Consider the following 23,963-nt stretch of genomic DNA (forward strand, 5'->3'; position numbering starts at 1 on the left):
TACCCAGGGACACCATCCACCATCCCCAGGGACACCATCCCCCAGGATTACCCAGGGACAACATCCACCATCCCCCAGGATTACCCAGGGACACCATCCACCATCCCCCAGGATTACCCAGGGACACCATCCACCATCCCCAGGGACACCATCCCCCAGGATTACCCAGGGACAACATCCACCACCCCCCAGGATTACCCAGGGACACCATCCACCATCCCCAGGGACACCATCCACCATCCCCCAGGATTACCCAGGGACACCATCCCCAGGGACACCATCCACCATTCCCCAGGATTACCCAGGGACACCATCCACCATCCCCCAGGATTACCCAGGGACACCATCCCCAGGGACACCATCCACCATCTCCCAGGATTACCCAGGGACACCATCCACCATCCCCTAGGATTACCCAGGGACACCATCCACCATCCCCCAGGATTACCCAGGGACACCATCCACCATCCCCCAGGATTACCCAGGGACACCATCCCCAGGGACACCATCCACCATCCCCAGGGACACCATCCACCATCCCCCAGGATTACCCAGGGACACCATCCACCATCCCCAGGGACACCATCCACCATCCCCCAGGATTTCAATGCTAATACTTGTCACACTAAGCCCTGGTAATCTCTATATATGAATTTGTGAACGCGAGGCAATGTCTTTTTGCCACTAAAGACTGATAGCACAATAGCTTTTTATGAAGAAAACCATAATTTAAATAATAATAGGAAATCCATTCCTATGTCAGTGTGTAAAATAAATCCCATGTTATTGGGTACATGTACGCCATAGTCTGTAGTGTAAGACCAAAAACAAGATGGAGTTGAAAGTATAAGCTGCTATACAATAGGGAATGTATAATATTACACTTGATTAAATTATTTGAAAATGATGAACGCATGTTAAATTATGTTGCATGTATTGGCCCTCTGTAACAAATACATTTTCCTGGAAATAGAAGCACCATGCCATATGATTATAAGGAGTCACTGAACCGCAAAATCACTTCAGTATCATGGAGCAGAGCTGCATCCTCAGGTTAAAGCTCAATGGGCCGAGCAAGGGAGTCGTAACAGATTCCCCTACCGTACAGGAACTATCCCGACTTATTATATCAGCGTTGAATATAATAATTACTGTGATCAGAAGCATGCTGATGCAACCGACCACACATTCAGACAACAGTCCAGATTATAAAGCCTCAGAGGACATCACAGTAGACTCTTCTTTATGACAAAAAGTTCCCTCCTTCTGGCTGATCTCATCTGATTCTTCTCATTGATCCACACATTCATCCATCGGGCCATGAAAATGATAATTGTACGATAAATCTAATTTCCTACCACTCTTCGTCCTGACCTATTTTGCATTCATTCACTTCTGCTGAGTTGGTGGAATGTGACAGGAATATTAATATCAAACCGGGGGGTCTTACATTTCTTTGTGAGAGAACAGAGTAGGGGACAATAAACCTCCATTCTGATCAATTCAATTGCTTTATTAGTTAGTGTTCGTGTGGTGGTTGTGGTGGTGCAGTGGTATTTACTGGGAACAACTAAGTAGCCTACCTTTTGGTACTATTGCAGAAGCATAACAGTCATATTTGGAGCATGCGTTCTCTGACATCTGTGCATGTAATCACAAGCACATGTACCTCTGGTGGTTTAACAATCCCCTGTAATGTCTTTCCACTAATGATCCGGGAAAACCAATTAAGGGCCGCGATTTTGTTTGAAATGTCAAGATACCCCAGATGCGTTTTTGGCCTGTTGATCTGACAAGAGCATCTCCCTGCAAATCACACTATGCCAGGTATCACTGTGATACGGGTAGAACTAACCACAGTTTGCGTTTAACATTCAAAGACCGGCCTGTGGAAAGATTACACACATAATCTGTAGAGAATTACCAAAGAATCTTCTGGGAATTAGGTAAATGTAAAATATAATCCTCTCAAGCAATTTGTTCTTACATGAAAATGTAGCTTGGTTTATATACGTAAGGACAGAGTGTTGTAGAATTTGAAACTTACCCAGGGGATAACCATACTGTAAACTGGGAGAAAGAGTAATTTTATAGACATACTCAATCGCATGCCAAGTTCTGAGGCCAAAACAGTACTCCCCAGAGACATCTAGAGAACACTCTTTAATATTTTCAAAAACTATGGCCCTTTAATTTGAATTTATATGCTAAATTGATAATTTCCCATATCTCACAGAATAAACTGGTGAATATAATTTATAAATTGCACATAGTTGATATTATGTTAATGTATTGTAACGGTTCATTAGATGATTTAAACAGATGCTTTGGATTGTTACCATGCTGGGGTGTTTGTGTTTGAAGTAAGCTATGACCTACTGGCAGAGGTTTACAAGATTTTGGCTGAAATATCGCTGATGCCTGCTTGAATCATTCTCTAGAGTCTTCCAAGGGCACCAGTGCCAGAAAAATGTTAAACCTACTCCTCAAGTTAAGAGGAGAAGACAGTATTTTCTGTATGTGCCAAATCTGACACACGCATACACACAAGTATAGCAAAATACGGATTTATACTCAATCTAACCATAACTAAGAATCCACATTTTCCTTGGGATGCAATTTGTAAAATCCCTTCTACCCCTTTATGTAGAGACCTCTACAGGGCTCTTAACCCTGCCCCCTGGCCCTGCACCAGATTGATGGCTATTGATTGGCTAGCAATTTAGCCGTTAGCTTTAACTTGACCTTTAATGCCAAAGGTTGGTCAAAGCTAATAAAAAAATCTATTAACCAATCAAACTGCACCTACAAGCAATTTCAGGGGAAAACATATCCTAGTTCCACTTCAAATAAAGATTGGGCTGACAACCACCTTGCCCCTCTGAGATACCTATTGGGACTCATTAGGAACTATAGTGGATTATCAGCACAACATCTACCCAAAATGGCTGCTTGGCCTCAGTAATCATTACTGGTCAGAGGTTGTTTGTCTTCCAGCTTACACCAAGCATTCCGTATGACATAAAACACTAAGCAATTTGTAAGTCATTAGGAAGACATTATATTTTCTGCTATGTAATTATCTTCAAATGAGAGGGACCGCTTTGAAACAGATTTCAGGTATCTAAACAAAGTAATTTCGGTGAAATCCTTTCAAAAAGTAGTACTTTAAAGTACACCAATGCAACTTAATCCAAAGTTCTGAACAAGTAGTAGATGCCCCTTGGAAAATGGTGTTGTTGTTACATTGTGGTTAAGCTTGACTTTACCTTTGCTACAACTACAATACAATACCAAAAGTATGTGAACACCTGCTTGTCGAACATCTCATTCCAAAATCATGGGCATTAATATGGAGTTTGTCCCCCCTTTGCTGCTACAACATCTCTTCTGGGAAGGCTTTCCACTGGATATTGGAACATTGCTTTGGGGACTTGCTTCCATTCAGCCACAAGAGCATTAGTGAGGTCCGGCACTGATGTTGGGCGATTAGACCTGGCTCGCAGTCGGCGTTCCAATTCATCCAAAAGGTGTTCGATGGGGTTGAGGTCAGGGCTCTGTGCAGGCCAGTCAAGTTCTTTCACACCGATCTCGACAAACCATTTCTGTATGGACCTCGCTTTGTGCATGGGGGCATTGTTATACTGAAACAGGAAAGGGCCTTTGTGATAACGTGCGTCTCGGTGAGAGGTGTAGGAGTCAGGCGCAGGAGAGCAGGGATGTCTGAGAAGCGTTTTTAATCATATAGTCCACCAATACAAAAATGGCACATGCAAACGCACGGAAGAACAAACACAGTTCCGACACTTTACATACACGTGCGTAAATCGTGAACACAACAAACATCAAATACAATCGAGCGCAATACACACAAGTTTAATCCCGCATGAACTAAGGCAGGCAACAGGTACCCTATATACACGCAGAAAATAAACGCAATTGAAACCAGGTGTGAAAAGAATCACAGACAAAACAAACAGAAAAGGAAAAAGGGATCGGTGGCGGCTAGTAAACCGGCGACGCCGACCGCCGAGCGCCGCCCGAACAGGGAGAGGAGTTACCTTCGGTAGAAGTTGTGACAGCCTTCCCCAAACTGTTACCACGGAGCACAGAATCGTTTAGAATGTCATTGTATGCTGTAGCATTAAGATTTCCCTTTACTGGTACTAAGGGGCCGAGCCCGAACCATGAAAAACAGCCGCAGACCATTATTCCTCCTCCACCAAACTTTACAGTTGCCACTATGCATTGGGGCAGATAGCGTTCTCCTGGCATCCGCCAAACCCAGATTCGTCCGTCGGACTGCCAGATGGTGAAGCGTGGTTCATCACTCCAGAGAACGCGTTTCCACTGCTCCAGAGTCCAATGGAGGCGAGCTTTACACCACCCCAGCCGACGCTTGGCATTGCGCATGGTGATCTTAGACTTGGGTGCGGCTGCTCGGCCATGGAAACCCATTTCACAAAACTCCCGACGAGCAGTTAATGTTCTAACACTGCTTGCAGAGGCAGTTTGGAACTTGGTAGTGACTGTTGCTACGTGCTTCAGCACTCGGTGGTCCCATTCTGTGACCTTGTGTGGCCTACCACTTCAAGGCTGAACCGTTGTTGCTCCTAGACGTTTCCACTTCACAATAACAGCACTTACAGTTGACCGGGGCAGAAAGTTGACGAACTGACTTGTTGAAAAAATGCCATCCTATGACGGTGCCATGTTGAAAGTCACTAAGCTCTTCAGTAAGGTCATTCTACTGCCAATGTTTGTCTATAGAGATTGCATGGCTGTGTGCTCGATTTTATACACCTGCTAGCAACAGGTGTGGCTATCCACTCATTTGAAGGGGTGTCCACATACACTATATATACAAAAGTATCTGTCACTCTATACCATAATACCCCCACCAGCATCACTGGTCCCTGATAAAATGGCTCATTGTGTCCAGTGCTGACTCATCCTGACTTTGAGAGTGTCCTTTCAGGAGCTTGTTACAGCTGGAGCTGCTGCTTTATTGCTTGTCTTCATTTCAGGCTCAGTCATCACTGCAGTTAGCGAGAGATGAGGAGGAAGACATCTGCTAAAATGTGACAATCTAAACAAGACCTTTTACTAGACCGATTGAAAAATAATTACATTCCGTGATGAATACAAAGAATGTGCCTCACTTGGTTATTTAGAAATTGATTTCCCATTTAGTGAGAGACTATGAGGCCAGGGTCCTATTTTTTGGACGGGTTAGTTCAGAGAGGTAGAGAGTATAGGCTCCCTAGGCTATGTAGGCTATGTACAGTATGTATTTGGTAAAAATATCTATAATTGATTTGGGCTTGAAGGCATTTTTTTGTGTCCTTAAATGAGGTCAGCAGGATCTGACAGACTATCACCTGAGGCCTTTAAGTCTTTCCTTCTTTAGGAAGAGCCAATATCCCAGTAAATGAAAATCCACTGTCTGTTTTCTCTCTGACAGAAACGGAAGCAGGAGCTACTGCGAGGCAGAATAACTATGCCTTTATTGAATATGTAAATTTCCCAATTTTAGGCATAGATGCCTTTGTTCTTATCAGCACGGTTTGTTTGGATGCAGCATACCAATTATATACAAATAAATTAATCATTATTATACACCATATTTCACATTTACATTATTCACAGTTAGCTTTAAGCCTTTTTAAAGTTTTTTACGTTGGCTTAAAGATTTCCTGATCAGGATAATCGACATCTGGTTACAGACAGTGCCTATCTATCTACCTGAGACAAAGTGTGTCAGTGAAGTGAGGCTTCTTCTGTTAAGCGTGATTGATGGTCAGAATGTAACAGTGTGAGAGAAGAAGAGAGAAGTCACACTATGGCCTGTTGTCGTACCGCAGCCCTCTTAGTAGGAGGGTTGGCAGACGAGGAGAAGAAAAGGGGAAAGACTGCCTTTCTACCATCTGGCTGTCTCAGTCCAAGGAGAAGAAGCACAGTGACGGATAATTACTTGACAGAATCTGTCCTTTGGCCAAACGTAGCCCAGCATTGAAGGATTATTTATCTTTTTACTTCATAAGAGGGACTTGTGGGTGGAAAGAAGGTGAAAATCTGTAGGATGGAAAAGGGAAAATGAAAAAGGAGCTGCTTTGATACAGTGAAGGACACTAGGAGACTTGGAGATAAAGTCAGACAGGAAAAATTGTCCTTAGCTGACCCTATAGGACTTATCAGTGTGAGCCAGGGGGATGGGGTGCCTGAGAGACAGCGATAAAACGGGATATCTGTTGTTAAGCCCATTGTGGAAAAGCCAAGGACATGTTGTTAGAAAACAAAATGACAACTTCATGCACCAGCCAAGGACTGCACTTGTCACACCACTGTAATGTTACAAAGGATAACTAAAGCTGTAGATTCGAAGACGGACTTGAAAATATGGCTGCCAGATGCAGATAATTAGAATAGATAACATGCATGAGGGTATGATTATGAATTATCACCCTCCAAGTGTTTACTGTTCTATTTGCTTTCTGAATAATGACAGATAAGGTCATTTGAGGGCACCCACAGTCAGTCTTCCATTGTTTCCTTGTAACCTCTCCTACGTGATGCAAAGTCTCTAAGTGGAATTGGATTACAGAAGGTGGGACTGAAAGTAACACTCAGAAAAAGCTTCCATCGTAAATACAGTACTTAATTGGATGGATGAATAGCTGGAGGTGACAACCCTGGAACCCCATTCTAAATACAAATAGATGGCAACCCTGAGTAGAGAATTCTGTTTTCATAAATGAGGGGCTCTGTGCAGACAAATGAGAGCAATATGGTAACCTATGTAGCATTGCTTGCCTCTGCTGCCGGACTTGTAACATGTTACGTAGGTTGTTTAAAATTTTTGAGTCAAGTGAGAAAACCGAAGACTTACGACCTTGGCAATACCTCTGAAGTTTTTTTATTTGTTTCTAGCAGTAAAAATTGTTTCCAAAGCTAGTCTTTAACACGGGTGTACATTCTCATGGAGTCGGGTAATTTATCATAAGGGGTGATTCGCTACAGTTTATGGGTATAAAGCCACCAAAGTGAATCACCTCTGTTCTCTTTTAAAAGCTTCATCAGGAAAGAAGAAGAATCAGGGATAATAGATTCCAAGCTCTTGTCAAAATATAATACTTTTTTTCATAATGTTCCTCTTTACACTTTGTTCTTCTTCAGCTACAATAATGCAATGAAATATTCATGATGGGATACACAGCCATAGTCATTCTATCTGGAACTCCCTTTTTTCCCCTGTTGTTTGTGTTTCTTTCTTCAGTTGTGTCTCATAATCAGATCAGTGTTCACATCTCACCAAAGCTGCCAGGTGGAAAAGGAGTAGATATGTCAATTAAATTATGAATGTCTCACTGCTTGTCTCTGGGAGTACTGTCTTCTTTTCTAAGAATATTGAATGGACAGATGACCAACCTCAAACAATGTGTTCAATCAGTCAGGGAAAGTTCCCATGGCTCTGAGCATCAACTTAGTTTAGCCTCAGTTACACTGTTTTAACCAGAGATGTTATCTTGTGTTTCCAGGCCTCTAGGTGTTTCTCTCTAATGCCAGTGGGCGTCGTCCTACTCCCAGAGCTGTGACTGACTGCCAGACGGACGGGATGCCTATACCCATGTGATATCTGCCATGGAGACCAGAGCTTGATATCTGGTGAGTAGCCTGGGCTGTTTTCAACCCTCCCCACGCCTTGTTTACCGAGCCACTGCAAATTGACTTAAGCAGTTGCAGTCTGTTGTTCCCCTACCCGGGGCAACTTTTCATAGTGCGGAAGCGACCTCTCTCGTTAGGGAGGGAGTGCATCATCACATACTTTCAGAGGCAGGATTATGGAGATCACTAGTAGTTGGGAACCAGCTGTTCCAGCTACAAAAAAACACAACAACAACAACAAACTGTTCCATCATCAAGGCCACTGGTGCATGACCAATTATTCAAATGACCTGTTCTGCTACTTTGACAAAGCCCAAAACAGACCAGGGCTTTCTTTTCGCTAATAAACCCCACATAAAGGAGAGATGTAAAGGCAGTTAATCACTGTCTAAATCATATGTAATGTGAGTCTATTAATTAAAGCCGTAGTACACCAGAGGATCCAGTTTAATCATCTCTGCTGTGTCTTCAGAGTGCAACCAGCCAGAGATCAGTGTGCTTCAAAGAGCTGTGCAATACGTACCTGTTTCTCCCATAACATCTGTTTTCTAACTGGAGTCGGGACAAGCAGACATGTAGCCTGAAAATATCACTTCACAGTAACTATTGCTTAAAGTAAATGATGATCCAGTAGGTCTATGTGATGCCAGTAGTGTTGTCTGAGCTGAGGGCATTGGTTTTGTAAGGGAAGGGAGAGCTAGCTGGTGGCCATTCCCACAGGGGGCTGGTGGGGATGGTGGATTACGCTGTCTACTCTGTGACCCCTTGTGGTCAGAACTCCTGTGGTTCCTGTGGTCAGAGGGGACGCACAATGCTTCTAACAAAGAAATATGATGTCTCCCACTTGTCCTCCCCTGCTCATAAGGGAATGAGAGGGCAATGCTAATTAGCCAGCTTGTGTTACTGAGCTGAGCTTAGCTAGTGCACTCACCGCCCTACACACCCACCCATCCCGCCACACACACACCCCCACCCCTTCTGATAACAAGCAATGTCTGCAATAGTCATGCTTTATGGATGCCTCTGCATATTTCCTTGCACCATAAGAATTTCTGATGGGTTGGTGTCATAAAAAAGAATGCTTCCGTGTTTAATTAGGCACTGTCAAGATATGTATATTTTACTGAAATACCCGTCAATAAATAAAAAATAAAAAAAGTAATTTATTGAATGTCTGTAAGAAGCTGGTCCATTCTGGTCCAATCATATTTGTTTAACATCTTTGATCCAGCTGTTCTTTTGTCTGCAGTTTAATAGTTGTCAGGGATGATGCAGGTGATACCAACATGCATAACAAGTAGAGGACCTCTCCCAGTTCATCTCTATTCACATTCATCTGAGCCTACAAAGTGCTCTGTAAACAGGTAGTAAATATGAGTGTTTACTCAAGAATCAGAGCAAAGCAGGACTAAGACGGAGGTTAAGTTGAGGTATCACCCCTCAAACCCTCCCAATCCAATGAAGAAGAAAGGATAAGACTCAGCGACATTACATTACCCAGCGCTCTCCTCCTTTTCCTCCTCCCATCTCATGTGTGGTCAGATCTCTCCCCTCAAAGTAATCTGAACCTTTCCCTCTCTGGTTCCTGGAATACCAAGTATGGGAGGCTGAGCGAGGCAGAGTAATAAGCTGTAGAGGGGAGGCTCAAGGCGTACTCAGGGGGGTTCAGTTCTGCCATGATGCCAAGACACTCTCTGAATCACAAATTGCACCATCATCCCTTTACAGTGCACTTCTTTTGACCAGGGCCCTTAGGGCTCTAGTCAAAGGTATGCACTATATAGGGAATATGCTGCCATTTGGGACGCACATACTTTCTCTGCTAGGCTCAATCCCTGTTATTTGTCCACTAATCATCCACCAAATTAAACCATATGACCAGCCGTATCACACTGAATCTCAGCATCATTTGGTGAACATTCCTAGTAGTGAAGTGATGAAAGACAAAACTTTTTTTTATTGGCTAAAATATGCATCTATCTTAGTCAAGCTTTCAGGTAACCTCAAATCACATGAAAACCATAACACCAAACCAGACACAATGGCTGTGTGACAGAGACACGGGGGGGGGGGGGGGGGCTCAGCGGGTTATATGTTTGACCTCTTGCTGTTTCCTCTTACTTAGTTAATATCTGGTCATGTGCACAGATGCGCTCTCCGCTGGTGAACACATGCAGAACGTAACAGACTCACTGAATCAGCCTTATCTGATCCACCACTCACTCATTTAGATGTCCGTTGGCTTTTTCAGATGCATTGTTGACTGTTTGTTTATTGTGTGGTTGTTGTCTTCGTCCTACTCCTCTGAGGTTTCTGTAACTCATTCTTCCCATCAGACATCAACATGAACAGAGCCCGTTCTCCAAACTCTTCTGAAGTCCCTGATCAAAGATATGGAAACATGTAGTAGTCAGTTCTGATAGATATCTCTGTGACCTCGTTGTTCTACCAAACAGCAACCACAGTAATAGAACTCCACCACTCTGTGGGACAGATTTGAAATATTTACTTTCAAAGTTTCATCATACTACATGCATGAATATTCATGTGAATTATTATGAATAATGTTTTTAGATCTAATGGATATCGTTTCAGTAGTATAAAAGAGTCAACTGGCTAATATAACCAGAACTTTGCACTACTATCAAGGAACTGTGGTGAAACATTGCCTTATTGCATTGATGTATTAGTTGAAAAAGACAACCAAAATGCATTTATGTATCAATTCACTTTCAGTTTCAGTGTATCCGTCAACAGAGGTTGCTTTCCCAACAAGATTTGTTATGTGTTCCTCAGTCAAGTTAATGGCACCTGTGGTATGCCAGCTGTGCATAAGAATGTATTTCACTATCCTCACTCTCACTATTGAAAAGCAGCTATTGCTTCTAAAAAATGTTGAATGGCCTGTTCAGTGTATTGGTGCTATGATCAGTGAGAGGGCCAATATCTCATCCAGGCAGTATTGGTGTCCATCTGTGCAACAGAGTAAACAAGACCATGGAAGGAGGAGCCCAGCCTACTGCTCTCATTTTATGAAGCACTTAGAAGGAGTGGGAGAGCACCATGAGACTGCAGGCAGATGAGCAACAGGTTGTGAGCCTCCTCTCCTTCCATTGTCTGCTCTAGCATATGGGAGACAGACAGAGTGTCCTCAAAGACGCCTGGCAGCACTCCTCTCAGCCTTCATGCCTGGCCATGGAGCAGAGCTCGCACCACTTGAGATTACAGTCACATCCAAGCTGTTACTGTCATTTGCATTGGCTCATGGGTAGGGGGGAGTAAGGAGAAGGAGCGGCACATGAAGCAGGCCTGATATAAGTGGCCCTGGCAGCACAATGAGCTCGCCTGGCTTTAGCTTTCTGGATGAGTTGCAGGAGCAGGGCTATATTAAAGTGTAATAATGGTACCGAGCAGGTTGCTTTGCTGTTAAAGATTAAGCCTGGTGCAGGGTGGTAAATTGCATAAACACAGGGTGGGAGATTTGAAACCAAAGAAATGAGAGTTTAATTCAGGGTTTATTAGACAGAGTCTGTAAATCTGTCCCATGCAAAATAATGAATGTGCAGTCTGAATGTTGTGAACATAAAACAGTGCCGCAGCAACTACATTGGCCAAAACTCAAGTTAAAGGCTTACATTTGTATTGACTTGTTTTTCACTGATTATAAACTTTAGGTGCATCAGAAGCAATATTTTCTGTTACTCTAAATCTAAATGTGGTTGTCTTACCAGTATTACCACAACAGAGCTGAAAGGGAATGCACTTATTGCAGGCGTATTACCCAAGAAGACATTTAAAATAGAAATATTAGACCTTAAGCATACCTATTTATTTAATATGCCATAGCGTAGCTGTCTCAGACCATACATCATAACCAAAAGTCACTGTTCATGACGCTGAAATTACTGAAACTTAATAGTCACACTATTAAATCAGCACCAATATTAGCTTGTGGACCATTATCCTTTAAATCTTGATTTCATGTCTCCAAATTATTAATTAGCCAGTAACAGAAAATGAGAAGCAATTTCAGATACCCCACACCCCCTCCAGAGATGTTGTGCTATTAGAAGTGGGCTAGAAAGGTCAGATGTCTGAGAAATTTAAGTTGTGTTTACCTCCCTAAGGCATTGCTTTAAGACTGCAAGCAGCTCATTTCCACGGTAGCTAAAGAAAAATGGTGATGCAGTCAGTGACCGACTGTTTCCTGGTGGTTCACAGCCGAAGGGACGATTCATTAATGCAACAACAACCAGTGGACACATGGAACATTGACTGAATACTACTCAGCACAGACTAGACAGCTCCCACTGGCCTCTGGGATTGATATCCACCTCCATATCCCAACCTCTACTATCTCCTTCTTTGTCTTCGGCTGGAGCAGACTACTACTTTTAATCATCATGAATCAATCAATCCTCTATTATCTTCAACAAACAGAGTAGGTTACTATCAGTATTATTTTTTCTACAGTCCCTTTTTTTTTTTTACTATTTACATTGATAGAATAAACCGTGCACAAAAGTGTTTTATTACATCAGGGATCTTCAGAATTCAAGTGGAGTAGAATTTGTTTATCTACTTGCAGTCTAAATATCTCCACTTGATAATTTGGATGTCAATGGTATTTCAGGTGAAAAATGCTTTCAGAATAAACAAAGTGGTAATAGTCTTGAAATTGCATAGTTTTTAGCCCTTTATCATGTTTGCACTATTCCATCTCATTTTAATGTTTCTTTTCCAAGTGCCTATAAAAAAATAAGTATTTCACAATAGGAATGCATCCATTTCGGATCAATCTCAATGGGATAATTAAGCAGCATCAATTAAATGTGCTATGTTATATCTATCATTGCCTGGTGACTTTGTGAACTTTAAAAACGGTCTAGACAATCAAATAATCATCCACACTCCTACTTCTGGGAAAGTTAAGGACAGTCAGGAAAATAGTATTATTTTTGGTGGATTTCTTCAACAATCATGACAACTCCTATACTTGATCTATTCAGCTTGGAAAATGTTAGCAATTTGAAAGCATAGATTAAAGTTTCAGTTTGTATTCATACTGTTCCCTTGTCCCTGACATACCTGTGAACAATTTTGTTAGCATATACCAGGCGGACAAAAGCGGTAGAGAACACAATACTGTCCTTGAATAAAGAAACCGGGAGTTTTTGTACAGCTGCCCAATGTCCTAAAGCTGTATGATAGGATAGCGGATAACAGCAACTAGCCTAGAGGACACGTGTTGCAGGAATTTATCTGATATCAGGTTATACAATAACATACAGTAATTTACTTGCTTACTGTGTGGTTCGAGCCCTGAATGCTGATTGGCTGACAGCCGTGGTATGATAAAACATTTATTTTTACTGCTCTGATTCTGTTGGTAACCAGTTTATAATAGCAATACGGCACCTCAGGGGTTTGTGGTATATAGCCAATATACCACGGCTAAGGGCTGTATCCAGGCACTCTGCTTTGCGTCGTGTGGTATGTAAGAACAGCCCTTTACCACACCCCCCAGTGCCATATTGCTTAAATATACTGCCCTTATGGCTGACCTCTATGCATTAATTTAACAAGAAACATAAAAAAAAATAAGTTTAGATGAATTGCTCTCCAAGTGTTCTCAGTTTAGCATTAACTGTGAAATGTTAAAATGCCTTTATTTCTTATTCTCAGCACAGAGCTATGCCCAACTTCTCACAGCATACTTAAAATGGGCAAGTGGCCATCTCAAATAAGAGGATTGTCCTGATTATTATACTAATTAAGGGAACTGACGGGAGGAGGCTTTTTGGCTCTGTGGTTACAATTTACGCTTAATTCAGTTTGGCTTGAAAAACACCACATCCAGTAATTCCATTATGCATAGTTTGTCGTTTCCGTTTTCCAAACCATCCTAATGAAGAATTTCATGGACCTAATCCGGGCATTGTGGAGAAGGATGTATCAGGGTACAATTTGTTTGGTATTACTTCAGAGCAGGGATTCTGTACAGAGCACTTACTGTATTCAGTGATTGTTGGCATGTACTGTATTCAGTGATTGTTGGCAGCCAAGTGGCATTATTTGTTTGTTGAGCATGGGAACACTGTTGTGTTCATCAAATAATAGAAAACTAATCATTCAATATAAATCAAGCACATCATTTGTCTCAAGGCTCAATCAAGGCTCACACACATTTACTCTTCAAATTCACAGCCTGTTCAAATTCACTGTGGAGCAAAACCATTTTGATTTCCTTGGATCTCAGGAAAAAGACTAGCAAAACGTTAATGTAGGTGTAGAATAAACCTCTGACAATTACTTGTTGTTCAAATAACTATTTAATCCTTCTTACAATTTAGTAGGATGGCAAAGTCTTCCTTCTCAGGAATTTGCTATGATTAAAGGCTGTGAGTCTAGTTAGTACTTTTCAATTATTGTAGTTTCCCTGACAAGTTTTTGGGTGAGCTTTGTAATTGAAAAGACAAGGCACATCACTCTGCATCCTTTTCGCCATTTGCATGTGGCTATAATTATAAAATGCAAATGTTCTCTATTTACCAAGGTATTCTCCCTCTGAGACGATGTGACCAGAACTCCCTAGGGTTGTGTAGCACCACACAGAGCTTGGCTTAGTGGCGGAGATGGAATTGACTCCAATGAACTCAGCCTGTCAATAATTATGCCAGTTTCCTGACGAGAGTCACTGTGGGGCAGCTAAAAGTTCACTGCCTACATTGTCTAATTGGAATTTACTCTCGCCTGACAGTCACATATGAAAAAAATAAGCATTACTTGACCACGTTGTGGGTTTGTATACAATGAGGTGGCCTTTTCTGAACTATGGATAGGACATTGTTTTCCTTGTGGTCAGTTATAATTGACCATTTACAATGTTGCATTCAAATTCGCAATAATTAGATTTTAATTGATATAAATGTGTTGATAGCAGAGAATGTTTCATATCATTTACTGTCCTGACATGAAAAAAATGAAAAACTGAGGCGCTCTTTTAGCATTGCTGAAAATACACTATGTTGTTTGCTTGCATTGATAATTTGAATAAGAAGATCCCAAAGACAATGGGGAATTGACATTCTTGATATTCTGTGTGGATTGGTCAGATGTTTTGATAATACATTTCAAAGAACAACCTTGAGGAGTTCCCTCTGGGTAGGGGCTAATTTGTTAATTAGATATCAGACACTAGTTTTTGAGGTTATTTAACTAAGAAATGTTCTGAATAATTAATGAATGTCGTTAGACTTTTAATTGATAATGAATAGTCGTATATTGGAATAATTTAATAGATTATAATGCAAAATCATGGTTTTAAACTCATTATGAAGATTTGACTACAAATGATGGCATAAGTGGACGACAAGCGGATAAGATTTCGATTAAGATATTAATGAGCGAGCGACAACGAACGTAGTCAATATAACTATTTGTTCAGCACTTTTGGAATGTACAGCGACATAATTCAGAACATGGGCCGTTCTTAGTGTTCTCCCTGTACCAGTCAGAACCGTAGGGTAAATAAAGGGGGCATATAAACAGACAATGAAAGCTCTTACAATATTTGATGATTACATTTAATTAAAACAGGTTATAGGCTATTTGTGCACCACCAAGTTAGATTAGTAAGCGAAATTAAGAGGTGAAAATAGACCAAATTATTAGGGTGAGGCTAATTGAACGCCATTTGGGTCTTTGCGTGTCAAAAAATATACGTTATGTAACACTATCTGACGCGTTAAATAAGCTTTTAATTTGACACGTAAAGTAACACAATTCTATTATAGAATGTTGTGTGTGCTGAATTTGCACGTGCAAGCCAAGCACCACAACTACTAACGTTATGTGTTTACAATATCACGTTGGTGAAAATAGACCAAATTATTAGGGTGAGGCACATGGGCTACTAACAGCTTACTACACAACATACACATTGGGCCGGTTTCACAGACGGTGCTTAGATTAAGCCAAGAGTAGGCCTTAATGTGTACTAGTTAAACTAAGACATTTAAGTAGCTTTCATGAACGTGGCTTAAATTTGGCTTAGTTAGTCGGAGACTATGGAGTCCTGGAGTAAGGTAAGTAAGCCTAAATGAGAACACCTGGGTTAAGCCTGATTAGGTTAAGTATCAGCACATGCTGTTGGTCTAATGGTGCTCATAAAAACCCAGAATGAAATAAGAAAAAACATCACTGGTGTGAATCTTGAGACAAAACATTATTTGTTCAAAAAACTTTAGTGAGTATGAAAAAACGCTACTAAAACACATTGTGTCAAACCATCTAGTTATTGAAAAGTAAAAGCCATACTGCTGCTAAAGAAAAAGAGTGGTTGGGCTGCAATTTACAGTGAATTCAATGCAAATGACAATGTAACCACAAGAAGAGTACAACAACTTCAGGTGAGATATCTTCATTTATCAGTATTTCACATTTCTCATATTCATATTTTTGTGACATCACTTATATTGAATGATATCTGCCTTTACACTCTGTGGAAGAACCTTAAACTGGCTTTAAAAAAGAGAGAATGCAGAGATCAGAAGAGAGCGATTTACTACTGGTGGTGGACCACCAAAAAAAGACAAGTCTGATGAATTGAGTGACTTGCTGTCTGGAATAATAGAGCACCAGCAACCTCTGGATGGTATACCAGACGATGACCATTTGGACAGTTCAGATGAAGAACTGAGCACAAATGGTACATATACCAAAGAAAGTAAATTGGTTACTTCCTTTGGTAAATATATTCCACTGTCTGTGTCAATCTTTATTCTTCTTTCATTCTAACGACCATATTAGTTTATTTGTGCTTCTGACAGTGTTCTTTTTCCAGAGGAAAGGAATCTGAACAGGTTGGAAGAGCCAGTGCACAGTGAGTGTGTACCCTCCATCTGCTATAGCATCCCTGAGAGAAGATGCTGCCACCACCTTTCAGCAGAGAACAAAAAAGATGACCATGCATGAAAAAACAGAGAATTTCATGAGCATAAAATGAAATATCTGAGGGAAGAACATGAAATGAAAATAAGAATTCTACAGGTTGAATTGGATATGAAGTTGGAAGAGAGAGGTATGATCCCAACAATTTACAGTAATGAGACAATTGTGATTTACCAGCCGTGGTGAACAATATCATATGTAAAAAAATAAATGTTTTGTCACTTGGATATTCATGAGTGAGAGTATTTTAATCACCACAAACTACATTTTAAACCAGCCTTGGTTTAGTCACTCATTTTACTGCATGCTATTTGAATTGTGTACAGAACAAACATTATCAAAGCAAAAATAATCCATCTCATCTAGTTGAAGTGCTGCAATGTGAAAGCAACTCTGTGTGCAAGTTCTCGTTGGTCATTGCCTGCCTCAGCCATGGGCACATCTGCTTGATCCTGATCTTCCATTGGAGGATCAGGGCAGCAATGCTGCTTCAGGTAGTTGTGCCGCACAGCTGTAGCAATGATCACCTTGCAGCATCTTCTTGGCTTGAAACTAAGTGTATTGTGTAAACACTGAAATGTATTTTTCCATACTCCAAACACGCCCGACCATCCATCTCGTGCGGATATGAGCTCGGTTGGATCTTTGCTGCTCAGCTGTTGTGGGATTTATGTATGGAGTGAATTGAAGAGTTACTCTGACCATATCCACTGTCAACAAGTAGTAGTCCGCAATGTTGTCCTCTCGGAAACTGAGCACACAATGAAGATATGAGAAAAATCCTTGAATCGTGAGTTGCACCTTTCCAACGGGCAACAATGTTTGAAAACTCTAAATTAGGAGTGCATACACCTTGAACATTGATGGAAACCAGTTCTTACAGTTCCTGTACTCCTCAGCATCAGGAGTTGATGGACACTTGATGGGAACATGACATCCATCTATACAGCAATCACTCCTGGGAAGTGTCCATGTTCATAGAATTGCACTTTAATGTTGGCTTGGCCAGCAGCATCAGGAAACTTGATGTAATGACTCCTCAGTTCACAAATGGCCCTGCAGACGGAACTATTTTACACACCGTTGCTTCACAGGCACCACACAAATCACCAGTTTCCCGATGAAAGATTCCAGATGCCAAAATCCTCAAAGTGACCAGAACTTGGAGAGAATTGGGTAAAGGCCTTCCTCTTTGAGACAGAGAGGAAAGTCTAGGCTCAATCAAAGATATTATCTCCAATGCATTTTATTTGTATATACGAAAGCGGCCTCGAAAAGCTATTTCATCAAAGTAATTTAATGGATTACTCCTATCCACAAGTACTCGTCTGGCTGGCCTCTGTAGTGGATAATGGTCTTCATTTAGATATTCCAAATAGTCCATGATCCATCACAACCAGTACTAAGCAGAAGTTAAACCTTCCTCTTTGAAGGATTATTTTTTATAGAGGGGGGGGGATCAGCTTTAATATTGAGGATAGATGGTTGCTTCCATCAATGTAATTGTCTGCATCATTTCCAATCCCCCATATCTTTTTGGGGTAAATAAATAAATAAATATATATATATACATACATACATACATACCCATATTTGTATGCATAAACATTCATACATATTTTTTTGAATATACCTTTATTATTCCCTGCAAACCCTACCAACCCTCCCCCAATTGGAGTAAACAAATAAACAATAGCACTTAGGATTCTACCTTCAGTTTATACATATTATACATATTTTACAGACACAATCTATTTTACAATAGTTATATTTTGTTTGTTTTTAGTCCTTCCTCTATGTCTGATGTCCATCCAGTTTGATTTCTATTTGTAACTGTGCTATTTCACAACATTTCTGAACCTATATACATTTTACAGACCCCGTATGTTTTACATTGGTTATCTTGTTGTTATTAGTCCCACCCTTCAGCTCCATTCAACCCCTCCTATCTATCTATCTCTTAACACCATCCATTTTGGATTTCTATTTTTCAACTGTGCTGTGATGCTTCACAAAAGTACTGAACCTTTCTATTCTCATAGCTTTATACAGATTATAAATTATAGAAACATTTTCGCTAAAATAATTATTATATTATTGATTGACTATGAATTTTCAAATCACCCAGTATGGCTATCTACACCGTTAGTTGTAGGTAAATGTTGCAATTCTTCAGCCATTCCTGGACCTGTGACCAAAAACGAGCTACATCTGGACAGTAGCAAAATAAATGATCTAATGACTCTGCCTCCTCACAGCAAAATCTGCAGAGCTGGGAAGATTGTATCCCCCATATATATACCATTCTATTGGTTGCAAGAATTTTGTATAATAATTTAAATTGAAAAATATGAAGTTTTGAATCCGCCGTTGTTTTGAGTGTTAATTCATAAACCATGTGCCATGGAATAAGTACATGGAAATTCTCTTTCCAAATATTTTGACATTTACATGGCACAGCTGTCAATTTTTTGGTCCTTAAATGAAATGAGTATATGTTTTTTTAATCACCATTTTCTTCAACCTTTAATTCAGGGCTGACAGACAAGTTCCTTACTTTTTCCCCCTTCTAATTGCCTCTTCCATTTTTGTGGTACTGCTGCAATTAGTTGGTTGTAAAAAGCCGTTTAAACAGCTTGGAAAATTCCCAAAAATTGATGTCACGGCTTTAGAAACTTCTGATAGGCTAATTGACATAATTTGAGTCAATTGGAGGTGTACCTGTGGATGTATTTCAAGGCCTACCTTCAAACTCAGTGCCTCTTTGCTTGACATCATGGGAAAATCAAAATAAATCAGCCAAGACCTCAGAAGAAAAAAAATTGACCTCCACAAGTCTGGTTCATCCTTGGGAGCAATTTCCAAACGCCATGAAGGTACCACCTTCATCTGTACAAACAATAGTATGCAAGTATAAACACCATGGGACCACGCAGCCGTCATACGAGTCCTATATCGACAGAACCTGAAAGGCCGCTCAGCAAGGAAGAAGCCACTGCTCCTCGTTATGTTTGGAGCAAAAAGGGGGAGGGTTGCAAGCCGAAGAACACCATCCCAACCATGAAGCACGGGGTGGCAGCATCATGTTGTGGGGGTGTTTTGCTGCAGGAGGGACTGGTGCACTTCACAAAATAGAATGCATTATGAGGAAAGAAAAGTATGTGGATATATTGAAGCAACATCTCAAGACATCAGTCAGGAAGTTAAAGCTTGGTCGCAAATGGGACTTCCAAATGGACAATGACCCCAAGCACACTTCCAAAGTTGTGGCAAAATGGCTTAAGGACAACAAAGTCAAGGTATTGGAATGGCCATCACAAAGCCCTGACCTCAATCCTATAGAAAATTTGTGGGCAGAACTGAAAAAGCGTGTGCGAGCAAGGAGGCCTACAAATCTGACTCAGTCACACCAGCTCTGTCAGGAGGAATGGGCCAAAATTCACCCAACTTATTGTGGGAAGCTTGTGGAAGGCTACCCGAAAGGTTTGACCCAAGTTAAGCAATTTAAAGGCAATGCTACCAAATAATAATTGAGTGTATGTAAACTTCCGACCCACTGGGAATGTGATGAAAAAAATAAAAGCTGATATAAATTATTCTCTCTACTATTATTCTGATATTTCACATTCTTCAAATAAAGTGGTGATCATAACTGACCTAAGACAGGGATTTTTTACTAGGATTAAATGTCAGGAATTGTGAAAAACTGAGTTTAAATGTATTTGGCTAAGGTGTATGTAAACTTCCGACTTCAACTGTATGTATGTATGTATGTATGTATGTATGTATGTATGTATGTGTATATTTAAAAAAAATCATGTTTATCTTATTTTACGTAATTAATATTTGTAGTAATGTAGGCAATTTAAGCAAAGGATTTTTATCTCTCACCAGTCTCCCCATTACCAAAATTATATTATGGCAAGCAATTATTATATTAGCAAACTATTATTGTGAATCATCCTATATTGTCCCTAAAATCTTTTACTCCCTCACAAAAGTTGTGGGATGCACACACACCCACACACTCATACACACTCAACCCCTTTCCCCCACAACAACCATAGATTCACATTCTCAACAGTTGTACCATCCCAGAGCCCAACTCAAGAAAGGTCTTGATTAACGAATGCATATACAGTTGCAGCTGTATGAGAAGGCCTGCAAAACGATGCAAAGAAAATGGGCAGAAATGGGGAGATTTGATTAACCATTGTCACGTCCTAGATGATGAAGGTCAGATATACCCCCTTCCGCTGAAACACCCACAACATGGTACCCCGGTGTGAACATATTCCCAAGCATCTCCATGCAGTCAGACCTGTGATTTTGTGCCACCAGTGCCACAATAATATGCCCCCTCTCTGAATGTCCGAGTGTGACCCCCCCCCCCCCATGGGTTACTGCAGCTAGTGTTGCCAGCACTGCCGCTGCCTGGGTGGGGGCACCCCACCGGAATCCCCACCGGCTAGGTACAAGGTCGTCAAGGTGCTCATTAGCAGCTTTGAAAATGTCCTTGTATATTATGCTCTCCCTTCAGGGGGCTTTGGCTTTGCAGGACCAACCCTGCCAAGCAGGCTCAGAATCTTGAGGGGGCAGTGGTGCTCTAGGTCTCTGACTGCATTTTGGCTTCATACAGGCCGCTTACAGCAGGCCGATAAAACAGTTAGGGACTTCTCCTTAGTATCTGGGTCATACAGGTGGGTGTCTAGGGTATAGGTTTGTGGACCGTTCCATCAATATAGGACCATAAATAAATAAATGATAAGTACTGTATAATTTATTTTACAAATTTAGATCCCCATGATAGGACAATAAATAAATTATATGTATAATTTATTTTAAAACGCTGTTCCACCATGATAGGACATTAAATAAATAAGATGTATAATTCATTATAAAATGTATATCCCTCATCTGAACAACATTGAAAGCTCTCTCACAACCCCTGCTCACAGCAATACATTGGTTCTGGGACATGCAACCATTTCCTTTCTCACTCAACACCACACTTTCCCAAACACCAAAAAACACACACCACACCATCCATCCACACATACTGTGCCTTCTGTTTACTGAGCATTTATCTCCACCATGTTGAATTAGTACTTTTGTGTTCCAATTAGTTATATTTGAAGATAGATAGAAAAGCCATATTTTTTGCTGTATTATTATAATCCATAACCAGGCTAGAATTGTGAGTTTCCTTATTTGCCAACTCTATGAAAACTTTGTCATGTTTATCGACGACGAGAACTACGCGTTTCCCTTTCAATCTATTTTCCTTGAAAATTGGATACAGAACTTTACGCCGTTCTGCAATTTCCTTCGGGAACTGGTCACTCATGCCAGCAAGTCTTTTACCCAGGCTTTTAACCATTACTTTATATTTAAAGAAAGAAAATTTGGCAACAATTGGGCGTTCATACCTCTGCCTGAAGCGGTGTACACATTCGAGTTGGATTTTGTTGATAGCTTCGTGTGGAATCTGAAGCGCTGTAAGGAGGAACTCTCTAACTACATATTCAGGAACTTCTCCTTCTTTCTCTTGGATACCTGTAAGTACCAGATTCTCTCTCATGGATCTAGTCTGTATGTCAAGTAAGGCTTCTCTCAGAACGATGTTCTCCTTTTTAAGTTCATTCACTTCTGTTTCAATCTTATTGACTGTCCATTTTAGCTTGTTTGTTAGCTTCTCCAATGTCGCAGCTTTTTCGTCACTCATCTCGAGGCCTTCCTTCAACTCTTTTATATCCTTACTGACTAGTTCAAGTATACCCCGTTTGTCATTTATGGATTTTAACAGATCGGTTTCGACCTTTACCATTCCCGGTGGTGAAAATATTAAATTGTCCGTGTCTGTTGAAGAGTTGCGTTTTCGTTTTGAAATAGGTTCCCCTGTCTTACTCTCCGTCATGTTAGGGTGTTGCTTGTTTTCATAATATTTGTTTTCATAATATTTGTCGATAAGTCTCTAGTCTCATGATTTGTTTTGTGCTGTTATCCAGATTGAAGGTTATTACCCACCAGATTGTGTTGTGCTAATATTTAGTCTAATTTACCGATATTGAATATTACGTTTTTATCTTGAGGTGGCCTACATAGCTGTTTTCAGTCCGCCATCTTGCCACTTCCGCCTCTTTGAAGGATTAATTTAAACTTCAATTTAGTCCTAGAGTAGCTCTAATCCTCCTTCTTGAAATCGGCTTTGTTTAATCCAGAACAGGCTAAATCTACGACTATTTTAAGATAAATCTGTGCAAATCGCTTTGAGTTAACTCACAGGCATTTTAGTCTGAGACTCACCTTGTGAAGGTGGAGCAGCGGTCCTTTGTGGGAAATTTTGTCATCAAAGTCTGGCATTCTCTGGATTTATGGCGGGAACTCGTGGGGAAAAAACAGCCATTCTGTTGAATAGCAGGCTAACGTTAGTGGTTTCTTTGCAACGCCTGCAGCTTGCCACTGATTCCTTCCAAATGACTCATTGTTGAATTTGGATTTCCAACTTGTTGTGTAATCTTTGTGTCCATGGCCGATGAGCACCGATACGTTTTATCTATAATTTCTCTTCATTATTTCTCTTCAGATGACAAGGATTAAAAAGGATTGTCGACTTGATGATGACTGCTAGCTAAGACTTTGAAAGTAAGATGTTGAGTCCAATCAAAACTACTGTAGATATAACGTGATTTGATTTCATTCTGTGGCCAATGACCTTGAGACTTCTTGGATGGGCACTTCTAATATAACTCTATGGCAGAACCCAAGGGGCAAACATTTTCAAGCTCTAACCTTAGAATTAGGGATGACTACTGTACCATGAGTGACAGAAAACTGAGCAAATCAGGCACAACGCTCTGTATTGTCTGCTGGCTAGCCCCACCACAACAGAAAGCACTGAGCTAGGCTGAAACACCTGCATTTTGGAGCTGCCTTACTCAAGAAATGTCTCTATGAAATGTATATATTTTTCTTTTTTACATTTTTGCAAACTGATATGTGACACGTATTAATGCCAAAATAACAAGCAAAACAGGCAAGCCCCCCCTAAAAGTGTGGTGCTCAAAACAGGCAAGCCCCCCCTAAAAGTGTGGTGCTCAAAACAGGTGCCCTGAATGACGGGTCGCCACTGATCAAATACAAAGACAGCATTGCCACCAGTGTATTACTATTTCATTCATTTCAGTTTGCACTTGAATTCCAATGCATAGTTTTATATGCTCCTCACGTACTCCTCACCTATAGACACACTTAGTGTGGTTTTGAAGTGGTTGGCTGATACAAGGTCTTGTAAATGTCCTTATCTTCCCTATCTCCATTAGGATTGAAGCCTCGTTTTTCTGGCA

At 40.7% G+C, this 23,963-nt stretch overlaps 1 protein-coding gene across 3 annotated transcripts in view; it reads left to right on the forward strand.

Annotated features, from left to right (window-relative positions):
• LOC139548077 (leucine-rich repeat and fibronectin type III domain-containing protein 1-like) overlaps window positions 1-23,963 on the forward strand; it is a 133,224-nt gene that overhangs the window by 100,631 nt on the left and 8,630 nt on the right. For all 3 annotated transcript variants that reach the window (XM_071357402.1, XM_071357399.1, XM_071357400.1), the window contains exon 3: window positions 7,539-7,665. The gene's annotated coding sequence lies outside the window, so the exon portion shown is untranslated. The remainder of the gene's footprint in view (window positions 1-7,538; window positions 7,666-23,963) is intronic.

The sequence above is a fragment of the Salvelinus alpinus genome, chromosome 21, assembly GCF_045679555.1.
Source record: "Salvelinus alpinus chromosome 21, SLU_Salpinus.1, whole genome shotgun sequence".
NCBI lineage: Eukaryota > Metazoa > Chordata > Actinopteri > Salmoniformes > Salmonidae > Salvelinus > Salvelinus alpinus.